This window comes from Phascolarctos cinereus, unplaced genomic scaffold (assembly GCF_003287225.1).
Source record: "Phascolarctos cinereus isolate Bilbo 61053 unplaced genomic scaffold, phaCin_HiC Scaffold_1;HRSCAF=81, whole genome shotgun sequence".
Taxonomy (NCBI): Eukaryota; Metazoa; Chordata; class Mammalia; order Diprotodontia; family Phascolarctidae; genus Phascolarctos; species Phascolarctos cinereus.
The window spans coordinates 150,193,636-150,206,064 of record NW_027555514.1 but is presented as its reverse complement, the minus strand read 5'-3'; the positions used below and the strand labels follow the sequence as shown (position 1 = coordinate 150,206,064).

General features: G+C 36.8%; 1 protein-coding gene across 5 annotated transcripts in view; it reads right to left on the bottom strand.

Moving 5' to 3' along the window:
- The window catches only part of CD36 (CD36 molecule (CD36 blood group)), a 137,873-nt gene that overhangs the window by 86,365 nt on the left and 39,079 nt on the right, over nt 1–12,429 (bottom strand). The window contains exon 1 of one of the 5 annotated variants that reach the window (XM_020984481.2): nt 440–511. The exons of the other annotated variants lie outside the window; for them this stretch is intronic. The gene's annotated coding sequence lies outside the window, so the exon portion shown is untranslated. Of the gene's footprint in view, nt 1–439; nt 512–12,429 lie in introns of those variants that run through there. 5 annotated transcript variants of the gene reach the window in all.

Here is a 12,429-nt window from a genome sequence, read left to right as displayed (position 1 = left end):
AAAGTCATTTCATTTCCATTCTAAATGTTGTTTCTCATTGTATTATATATTTCTATGAGTAAACTCTCCATCATTGGAACTATTGAGGGATATTGTAAAGGGGATTTTCATATGAGGTAAAAGGTTGGGTATGTAAGAACCCGCCTAAGTCTGAGTCTATTAAGAGAATAAGCAACCAGACAGATGTTACACTTGTTTAACATAAACATCATTACATTTATTAAAAAGGTACCTTATATTTCTCCCCTGTCCCATCATATAAAATTTCCTGGGAAGACGAGGATATTTATATTTCTGTTTATTTCTGAACTGAATACCAGAAGTAAAGTTTAGGAGCCCAAATCTTTAATGCCATGAGTCTGTTTCTTCCCTTTACCTCAATTTAAAAATAATTTATCTTACTCCCAAATTATTAATGTTCTATTAAATCATTACTAACCTTACCAGAAGTAGTAGACAACTTGAAGCCTGATATCTGCTCCCATTCTCAATAAGTTATTCTGAGAGCCAGGACTAGAGACTCTTGACTGTTCTGTTACTCTCCTGAATCAGCTAATAAGGAGGCAATGAGACCTTTCCTGTTAAAACTTGCCCCTTTCCAAGTAACTTCTAAACTCCTTGAAGCAGGGACTTCCTGTTAATCTGTCCAAAAAAAACCCCTTAGCTTTAAAGACTCTTAAACAAGGTGAGGTGATAACGGTGGCAAGATTTAGTACATGACCAACATGTCTGGGGTGAGTCCAATGGGCACATGTTCACAGGGTACTAAAACATTATAAGCATTCAATTTCATGAATTCTGAGTAATTCAATGATGAGTAGCTTGGGGTTTTCCACCGTCTTTTATAAGTATACCTTAGCAAGCAAGAAAGCAAGCAAACAAGCAAACAAACAAACAAAAATAAATAAATGAATGAATGAATGAATTAGGATGTGAAAATCTGTCATACATGCAGCATGCTGTAACAGATAGGGTTCTGGGCTAAAAGCCAGAAAGACTTGGGTTTAAATCTTGTCTCTCTCTGGTACTTTCCAGAGGCACCTCACCTCTGTACTATGTAAAAATCTCAGAACTTCATTACAGGCTAGATTACACTGTGATGGGCTTATTATTATTTTTTTCAGTTAAGAGACAATCAGATTAATTGGAATAACCAATCTTGGCTCCAGAAAACAAATGATGAAATTTGCTTCCCTCTATCCCTTGAGGAAAGGAACTATGGGGACAAAATGTTGTATATGTTGGCAAAAGAAGTCATTTTGACCCGAAAATATGATGGGTGACTCTGAATTGCACAATGGCTGAAATAATATGTTCCAAATAAAGCTAATGGGATATTATTTCACTATAAAAATGCAAATAGGAAGAAGTTAGAGAAACTTGTATGAACCAATGTTGAGAAAAATTTACAAAATAAACAATATGATGCTAAGGAAAATGACATTAAAAAACATCAGAGCTCTGGTCAATGCAATAACCAATCTTAACTTCAGAGAATTGACTGTATATAGTCCTCCCACTCCACAGAATGGTGAGACACTATAGATACAACATGAGACATACGTGGTTAAACATGACCAATTGTTGGTTTGTTTTGCTTATCTATTCTTGATGTTCACAAGGCACAGTTCTATGAGGTGGCCATTGGGAATTGAAAGCAATAGTAAAACTTCAACAATACATTTATTTTAAAGTCATTTGTAAGCTGGTTTTGTTTCATTTTTTTTCTTTATTACAAGAGAGGGTAAGAGAAGTAGATTGAAAATTTACTTGAGGGGGTGGAGCCAAGATGGCAGAGTGAAAGCAGTGACTTGCTTGAGGTCTCCTCCAAACTCCTCCAAATACTCATAAAAAATGGCTCTAAACAAATTCTGAAGCAGCAGAACCCACAAAAAGACAAAGTGAAACAAATTTCTAGCCTAAGACAACCTGGATGATTGATCAGAAAGGTGTATCGCGCCAGGCTGGGAGAGCAGCACAGGGTGGGAGCGAAGGCCACAGCGAACCTGGAGCAGCCCTCAGAGGCCTGAATCTCGGGCAGCTGGGGAGGTTTCCAGACCCCTCAATCCATGAATGCCAAAGACAACTTAGAAGCTCAGTGGGAAAAGTCTATTTCTATAGGTGCTGAGAAAGGAAGACGGGGTCTCAGCTCCATTCCCCAAGAGCATAGCACTAGGGAGGGGCAGCTGCTTCCCGAGCTTCCGGCCCACAGACTGAGGGGCAATCCAGTGGCTGATCAGAGAGGGATTGCAGGGATCTCTTTACCAGTGCTGAGACAGGAATCTCTTGCTTTGCCCATGTTTGGATCTGGGTCACAGTTCTGGACCATAGTGCTGGGGTGAGGAGAAGCACTGGCATGGTGGAGATTGTAGTGGCTGTAGAGAGAAACCCCTCCTCACAGTTACAGGACAGAAAGGAATACTTGTGGTCACAGGCCAGAAAAGGAGGAAAACCTTGCCCCTTATCATACCACCTTGGAAGAACTGAAAATTTACAGGTCCCTACAAGTATCTCTGAAAACAGCTACACAAACCCCTGAAGCTTGGGACAGTACACTCTCCGCATTGGAAGCAGACTCTTACCTTAACAAGGAGTTTAAAACTCAAGTAATTGGCCAGGATCATGAGTAAGCAGCACAAAAAGAATCAGACTACATTATCTTACTTTGGTGAAAAAGAAGATCAAAATATACAACCAGAAGAAGACAACAAAGTCAAAGCTCCTACATCCAAAGCCTCCAAGAAAAATATGAATCAGTCCCAGGCCTTGGAAGAGCTCAAAAGGGATTTTGAGAAGCAAGTAAGGGAAGTAGAGGAAAAACTGGGAAGAGAAATGAGAGTGATGCAAGAAAATCATGAAAAACAAGTCAACAGCTTGCTAAAGGAGACCCAAAAAACTGAAGAAAATAACACCTTAAAAAAGCCTAACCCAAATGGCAAAAGAGGTCCAAAAAGCCAATGAGGAGAAAAATGCCCTAAAAAGAAAAATTGGCCAAATGGAAAAGGAAGTCCAAAAGATTACTGAAGAAAATACTTCCTTAAAAATTAGAATAGAGCAATTGGAAGACAGTGACTTTATGAGAAATCAAGACACTGTAAAACAAATCCAAAAGAATGAAAAATAGAAACAATGTGAAATATCTCATTGGAAAAACAACTGACCTGGAAAATAGATCCAGGAGAGAGAATTTAAAAATTATTGGACTATCTGAAAGCCATGATCAAAAAAAGAGCCTAGACATCATCTTTCAAGAAATTCTCAAGGAAAACTGCCCTGAATATTTAGAACCAGAGGGCAAAATAGAAATTGAAAGAATCCACCGATCTCCCCCTGAAAGAGATCCCCAAAGGAAAACTCCTAGGAATATTGTAGCCAAATTCCAGAGTTCCCAGGTCAAGGAGAAAATATTACAAGCTGCCAGAAGGAAACAGTTCAAGTACTGTGGAAACACAATCAGGATAACACAAGATTTAGCAGCTTCTACATTAAAGGACCGCAGGGCATGGAATATAATATTCCAGAGGGCAAAGGAGATAGGATTACAACCAAGAATCACCTACCCAGCAAAATTGAGTATAATCCTTCAGGGGAAAAAATGGTCATTCAGTGAAATAGAGGACTTTCAAGCATTCCTGATGAAAAGACCAGAGCTGAATAGAAAATTTGACTTTCAAATACAGGACTCCAGTGGAACATGAAGAGGTAAACAGGAAAGAGAAATCATAAGAGACTTATTAAGATTGAACTGTTTACATTCCTGCATGAAAAGATGATATTTATAACTCAGGAGACCTTTGTCAGTATTAGAAGGAAAACAATTATATGTGTGTATATATAGATAGATAGAGGGCACAGGGTGAGTTGAAGATTAAGGGGTCATATCTGGAGAATAAAATTAAGGGATGAGAGAGGATGATACTCAGAGAAGAAAAGGGAGAGGTAGAATAGGGTAAATTATCTCACAAAAAAAACAGAAAAGTCTCTTACAGTGGAGGGGAAACAGGGGAAGGTGAGAGGGAATGAGTGAATCTTATTCTCATAGGATTTGGCTTAAGGAGGGAATAACATACACATTCAATTGGGTATGGAAATCTGTCTTACCCTACAGGAAAATAGGGGGAGAAGGGGACAAGAGAGGAGGGCAGATTGGGAAAGGGGGTAATCAGAAGGAAATACTTCTGAGGAGGGACAGGGTCAAAAGAAAGAATAGAATAAATGGGAGGGCAGGATAGGATTAAGGGAAATAGAGTTAGTTTTTCACAACATGTCTACTATGGAAGTGTTTTGCATAACTGCACATGTATAACTATATTGAGTTGTTTGCCTTTTCAGTGAGGGTGGGTGGGGAGGGAGGAAGCGAGAAAATTTGAAACCTAAAGTTTTAAAAACATATGTTTTAAAAAAAATGTTTTCACATGCTATTGGGAAATAAGAAATACAGGAGATGGGGTATAGAAGTCTATCCTGCCCTACAGGAAAATAGAAGGGGAAGGGGATAAGAGAAGGGGGAGAGATAGAAGAGAGGACAGACTAGGGGAAGGGATATTCAGAATGCATGCCATCTTGGGGTGGGGGGAGGGGAGAGATGGGTGAAAATCTGGAACTCAAAAATTTGTGGAAGAAAATATTGAAAACTAAAAATAAATAAATTTATTAAAAAAAGAGAAAATTTGAGTGCAAAACACAAAAAAACTCTCAACAACTTTTCAATGGCTATGAAAATAAAATTTATGTGGCATCTTGTTATAAATTTGACCATGTCACTCCTGTCTGTTCAATTTTATTCACTATCATCTGACATATTTTATTCAAGCTTATCTCACACTGTAGCTCATCATATATTCTAAGTATTATCCATAGAGAACTCTTTAGTGCTCCCAATGCACATCACACTTGATGCTTTTGTGTCTTTATTCCTTAACTCACCCTAGCATAGCAAAAATCTAATACTGATGCCTGAATAATTATAATAAACTATGAATTAATAAAACAATGTCATAGTTATATCTTTAACACATTTATTATAATAATGGACTTTGGGAAATGTAACTTTGTCAAAAGTGTTTACCACTCTCATGGAGGATGTTCTGTACAGAGTCCAATTGAAAAGGTCAATTCCTGATGGAAGATGCAGTCCTATAGATTATCTTTTTTGCAAATGATATTTTGTTTATTGCATCATGTAAACAGAATACTACAATGTCTCTTTGATGAAATCTATAGGCATTCAAAACAGATTAGCTTTACAACCCTTTTGGAGAAAACAAAACAAAACAAAACAAATGGTGCAAGACTGCACATTGTCTTTATAATGAAATATCATCTCAGTCACCCAAGCTCACATCCTAGGAATCATCCTTGACTCCTCACTCTCATCGTCCATATCAATCTGATGCCAAGTCCAGTTGACTCTACTATTGCAACATATCTTGTTTCTACTCCCTTCTGTCCTCTGACACTGCCATCTTCCTAATCCAGCACCAGGACTCAAGCTTCTGTGGCTCATGACTTAGTTTTTGAGGATCTTCCCTTCCCAGATTGTTAGTTTCGTGATGGTAAATTAGACAATCTTTTGTCTCAGTTCTTACCCAGCCTTGTCATTAGATGGGCTTATCATAGACAAAATGAGACCTGGTAAAGGTCGCCCACTGCATTCTAGGCCATCACCAGTCATCTTGATTTTGTCTTGCCACTGGACTTTGATGACTCTGGAGGAGAGAGTGAGGCTGATGATTTTGTACAGCTGTACCTCACTTAAATCCAATTCACATGCAAGTCAAGACCACTCTCATGTTGTTATTGGTCCTCTTTGAGAACAAAGGATGAGCAACAATAATTGTAATATCTTACTGGTTGCTCTCCCTATTCCAAGCCTGTCCCCTTTCTAGCCAATTCTTCCCTAAACTATCAAAGTGATTTTCCTTGAGTATAGATCTGCTATGTCACCCCCTACTCAGTGAACAACAGTAGTTCCCTACATGAAATCCTCTGTTTGGCTTTTAAAACTCCTCATTACCTGGCCCCTTTCTACATTTTTTACTCTTCTTACACATTCCCCTCCTCATACTCTGTGATCCAGTGGCACTTGCCTCCTTGCTGTTTTCTCACACAAAACAAGCCATCTCACATATTTTTCTTTCTTGGAATATGCTCCCTCCTTATCTAAGCCTCTTGACTTCCATGGTTTCCATCAAAGTTCAGCTAAAATTTTCACCTTCAACAAGACATCTTTCCAGGTTTCTTAATCACTAGTGCCTTCCATCAGTGACTATCTCTAATTTATACATCATATATCTTGCCTGTACATAACTTTTTGCATGTTCTCTCTCCCTCACTTTCTACCATTAGAATGAGAGCTCTTAAGGTCACAGATTGTTTTTTTTTACTTTTCCTTGTGTTCCCAGATATTATCTTAAGGTTATCACATAGCAAGTGATAAATAAATTATTTGCTGATGGACCAAAATTCATACAACTATATAGAGAAGTCACTGAATTAGTCCATTGGATTATGTAATTTTTAAAAGCACTGCAAATGGAGAATGAGCTAGCCTTGAAAGAAGGAAAAATGGGCTATCTTGCATTTGGAAAACTGTGACACATTTTTAAGAATCCTAAACTACATCCTGACTTCGACACCCAGTTTTTGTTTTGTTTTGTTTTTTTAGGCAATTGGGATTAAGTGACTTGCCCAGGGTCACACAGCTGGTAAGTGTCAAGTGTTTGGTGTGAGGCCGGATTTGAACTCAGGTCCTCCTGACTTCAGGGCTGGTGCTCTATCCACTGCACCACCTAGCTGCCACAATTTTTTTTAATAGTGATATTCACAAATGATATTAAATGCACTGTCACTTGTTTACATGAAAAATAGTAATAAACTCATGCCTCAGAATACTGAATCACATTAGCAAGAGCCCTAGTCCCACCCAATTTCTACACTTTCATCTATTACAAGCTTTGCCACCATCTAGTCATTGTCATTGTATAGCAGAACATATATGCTGAAAATATAATATCTTTGGTGAAGGGAAAGAAAAGCACATGGTACTCACAAATTTCATTTTAAAAAGGAGGAAAAGGAGCCCCAAGTTTGGCACAGTAAGGATCACTATTTTTCATATGTGAACAATTTTCAATTTGATGGTTCTCTATGATTAGTCCAAAGACTAATCGAAAACTTTTGGGAAAATGTGATCAACATTCCTAAAGACATTGATGGTAGATGGTTCACCACTTGCATTGTTAGAAAGATTTTCCAATCACTGAAATCAAAGATCCATTTGGGAATTTGATAATATGTCAGACTGGTAGCATGTCGGGGATCATGGTCTATAGAACCAAAAATATTGTAATCATTGTGTGGGAAGGCTAGAAGTTTTTTACATCTTTTTTCAGTCTTAGGATTCTATGGTTATAATCATTGCGTAGGTGGGGTACCTAGACAAATTGTAGTTGATAATAATTGAACAAATATAGTCAAGATGGGGTTACTCACGACTCAACTAATCTAAACATTTAGTTATTTGCTACTTTTCCCACCTGCCACACTTTTGCATTCTAGTGTCAGGGCTAGAAGTCTATAAAAGAGGCAGGTATCAGGGATTTCACACACAGACCCAGACAGACAGACAGACACAGACACAGACACACACACACACACACACACACACACACACACACACACACTCAGCACTTGAAAAAAACACTTAAAATCATCATTGGAGAACATCAAATTAAAGCAACTCTCACCTTTCAGCCTTCTAGTGGGCATAATTGGCCAGTAGTTGGAGACGGAGGACACAAAAAAGGTTAAGAACACTTACTACATACCATGCTGCCTCCCATTAGTTTTCAGACTCTTTGTTATGAAATAGAAAGGCCCATCCAGGCGAGAGTGTGTGAGTGGCAGATGTAGGGACAATGGCTATGTAGAAAGAGTGTAACATGTGATAGTTACTGGACTGAGCTGCTGTAGGGGAGTTAGGTTATATGTAAACACGACAAACTCTGTCAATTAATTGATTTATATTCAATAAATTTCTAGCAAGAAGCACATACTGATGGAGTATACAGATTGTGTTTTATGGATATTTTTTTCAAGTGGCTATTTAAATTTTGTATTTCTTCTTTTGATAATTGCATGTTTTTATTTAGTCACATCTATTGGAGAAGAGTTTTTAATCTTTTTAATTTGCATCACTCTGTTCTAGATTTTGGACATTAATTTTGCTTCAATTTTGCCAGAGGCATCAGACCAATATATGTCTCTCAAGAACAAACAAACAAAAAAACAGAACAAAACAAAACAACAACCCTACAATCCTATTGACCCTGCTGGCTAGAGCACTGGGATGGCCTTTACCTGACCTGACCTTCATTCCCATCTTCTTTTGCCATTAATTTCCTGGGAGAGATTTGCCATATCTTAGTCTCCTAGGCTTTGAAAAGGAAAAAAAAATTGGTGATAGTTCCAGATCTCTAATCATACTATGAGAAAGTACACAGCAAGTTCCTTGAAATTCTTGAAACTAGTGTACTTTTTCTTCAGGGAAAAAGTATGATAAAGATCTTTTAAAAATTCCTTGTATTTGTTATTATTCATTAATTATTTAGCCTCCTGATGTTTAGTGTAGACCTTGGCAAAACAATGGTGAGTTTGACTTATAGCACAGGATAGTATACAATCTTAATACATGTCTTAACATCATTATAATAAAATTACTTTAAAAACTCCTCCTCCAGGAAGTGGTTATAAGCCCAGAGACTATCTATGGAAAAAGGAATCATTGTTACCAGATTGACCCTTATATTTTTAATGCATAATTTGTAGTGACAATGATCACTATTTCATCATTTGCTTGGACATGCATCCTTCACTCTCTTACTTCTAGGCTTTTGGTCAAATTGTGCCTATGCTCTGGAAATCATTCCTGTCAAATTCCTATCTACTCTTTAAAGCCCAACTCAAATACCACCTTGTCTGTGAAGCCTCTCTGCAGCCCTCTCACCCTCTCTGTGATGGTATTTTTTAAACTTTTTTTTTGTACTTATTATCTCTTAGGTCTCTTTTGGTTTGACTACTAGCTACCAGCAAACACAAAGATTATAAGGATTACATCTGATTTAAACTTTATATGTGCTCCTGTTTTTAATTATACATTTATAGGTTTCACTGAATTAGCTGACATTACAGACTCATAGTTGCTTGAAGTATTGCATAACAATTTCCTCATCAAAATCATGTAATGTTTATCGTGTCAAATTATTCCCATTTTACAAACGAGAAAGTGAAAATTATGTTAAATTGCCAGAAAATAGGGTAGCTAGGTGGTGCAGTGTATAGAGCACAGGCCTTGGAGTCAGGAGGACCCGAGTTCAAATCCAGCCTTAGACACATAACACTCACTAGCTGTGTGACTCTGGGCAAGTCACAACCCCAATTGCCTCACCACAAAAAACAAACAAACAAATAAATAAATAAATTGCCAGTAAGTGTTGGACCCAGGAGTCATGTTCAAGCACTTTTCTCTCCCAGTCCAACATTCTTTTCAGAAGACCACACTTCCTTGAACTAAATTATCTTTCTACATCACAGACTTTATTGACAGTTAGCAATGGTTTCGTAATTGTCAACTCCAATAGTCTTTTTTCATTCCTCATACTTCTTGACTTCTATTCAGCTTTCAACACTGCTGATGGCTTTTCTCCTTGATTCTCACTTCTCTCTAGGTTGTTACAACACTGATCTCTCCTGGTTCTAGTTCAACTTAGTTTATCATTCCTTTTCAGTCTCCTTTGCTGGATCTTTACCCAGATCATGCCCTCTAACTTTGGGGCATCCCCCAAGGCTCGTCCACCCACCTTTTAAAAATACCTTTTCAATTGGTGATCTCATCTTCTGAGGACTCAATTATCATTTCCATGCAGATGATTCTCAGATCTATTTATATAGCTCCAACCTTTCTCCTGACCTCCAGTTCTATGTTTGAAACTCCCTATTGAATATCTCAAAATGCATGTTTCATAAGCATCTTAAAACACATGTCCAAAACTGAACTCATTATTTTTCCTTTCTTTTTAAAAATTAATTTATTTTAAATTTAAATGCTAAAACTTAAATATACAATTTGAAGAGAAAAAGAAACAAACTTACATAATAATATGTAAAAAAATAAGAAAAATTAAAAAAAAAACATTGCCATGTGCACAGCAGAATGTGAGGATTCAAAATACACAATAAAAGTCCATTTCAAGAAAGCCTGTATAATAGATACTACATGTTGTATTCAGAGCTTTCCATCATTTCTTTGCTTTCTTATAAGTTTTCTTTTGTTCTCTGCTGTGTACTTTTTACTTCTTTATTCCCACATCTTCCTCCAACCCCTCAGGAAGGCTCTTTTTTTAAATCACGACTTTCAGGTAGTCCAATAATTCTTAAATTATCTCTCCTGGATTTTTTCCCCAGGTTTTTATCCCATTCCCGTTAATCTAAACAACCTTCTCTATCCCACCTTATCCTATTCCTTCCTCTTCTCCCTCCCTCCCCTCAGCCTTTTATTTAGAATTTAGAAGACTTTTATATGCTTCTAGATATATATATATATATATATATATATATATATATATATATATATATATATATCTATCTATCTATCTCCTTAATCCATTCTTGATGAGAGTAGGGTTCTAGAACTATCAGCCCTCCTCCTCTAATTCACCAGTGTTAGTTCATCCTCTAATGCTTTATTTGTATGAGATAATTACTTTCTTTTTTACCTTTTCCTAAGTGGTTATACTTTTAAGAATCATATTATACTCAGGTCTACCCCAATCTTTCTTTCCAACTACCCAATTACTAATAACAATCTTATACAGATTTTTCATTCCCTCATATAAAAAGTAAACACTGTCCTTATTGAGTTCCTTGTAATTAGTCTTTGATTTGTACCTTATATTTTTCTTGGGTCTTATATATAAAATCTTCTATTAAGTTCAGGGTTATTGTTTTTTTTTTTTAACAAAAGCCTAAAAGTCTGACAATTCAATGAATGTCCTTTCTTTTCCATTCAGGATTATGCTTAACTTTGCCGAGTATGATATTTTCAGCTACATCCCCAGGTCTTTTGCTCTTTGATATATAATGTTCCAAGACCTGAGGTCTTTTAGTGTCACCCACTGCTAGGTCTTATATGATTCTAATTGTGGCACTGACATATTTAAATTGTTCTTTTTTCCTTTTTGCTTGTAATACTTTCTCCTTGAGCTAGAGGTTTTAGAATTTGACTATGATATTCCTATAGGTTTTCCTCACAGGATCTCTTTCAGGTGGTGATTGGTGGATATTTTCTCTTTCTACTTTCCCCTCTTGTTCCATTGCTTCAGGACATTTTTCTTTAATTATTTCTTATATTATTGTATGAATATTTTTTTTTTATCATAGCTTTCAGGTAGTCTGATTATTCTTATACTTTGTCTTCTTGATTTGTTTTCCAGATCAGTTATTTTTCTAATGAGATGTTTCACATTCTCTTTTTTTATTCTTTATATTTTATTATTTCTTGGTCCCTTATAACTTCATTGGCTTTCTTTTGCCCAATTCTTATTTTCAAGGAGTCATTTTCTTCAAGATTTTCAATTGCCTTTTTTAATTGGTTTATTTTTGTAATCTTGTTTTCTTGTTCTTTTTTAAAATTTTCCTCAATGTCTCTCATTTGATTTTTAAAGTCTTTTTAAAGTTCTTTCATGAATTCTTTTTGGGCAGGTGACTATTTAACATTACTTGTTGAAGTAGGAAAGGCTTTTTTTTTTTTGCTTCAGTATTCTCCTCTGAAAACAAACCCTGGCATTCTCTATGGCCATAGTAACTTTCTATAATTTGATTCTTTCTCCTTTGCCTGTGCATTTCTTTCCATTTGTAGTAGATTACTTTTTGTAACCGCCTCTAGTCTGGGGGAATGGGAGATGGTGCCTCTTGTCTCAGATCCTCCTTCAGTTCTCCCCTCTGGCCTGGAACAGGAACCAAGACCTCCAGCCTCCTGTAAGTACCCACAGCCAGTGATGTCCTGCCCTACTTCTGGAGGTGTTTACTCTTCATAAGGACCAAACTCTGCTTCTGGATTTTTCTTTAGATACTCCTCCCTATTGTCCCAGGAGGACCATTATTCTGCCGCAACTCTTGCTAATTTTTATCATTCTATGTTGGCACTATTTTATCTTGTTTGTGGGGAAAGCTGGAATGCTTGGAATTTTCTGACCTACTCTACCATCTTCCCAGAAACCTCTCACTCATTATATTTCCTTCTAAATTTTCCCCTCTTTTACATTTCCATATTACTATTTATGGCACCACCATTGTCCCAGTCACTAAGGCTCAAAACCAAGGTGTCATCCTAAACTCTTCAACTTTCTGTCACTCCCATTATTCAACTGT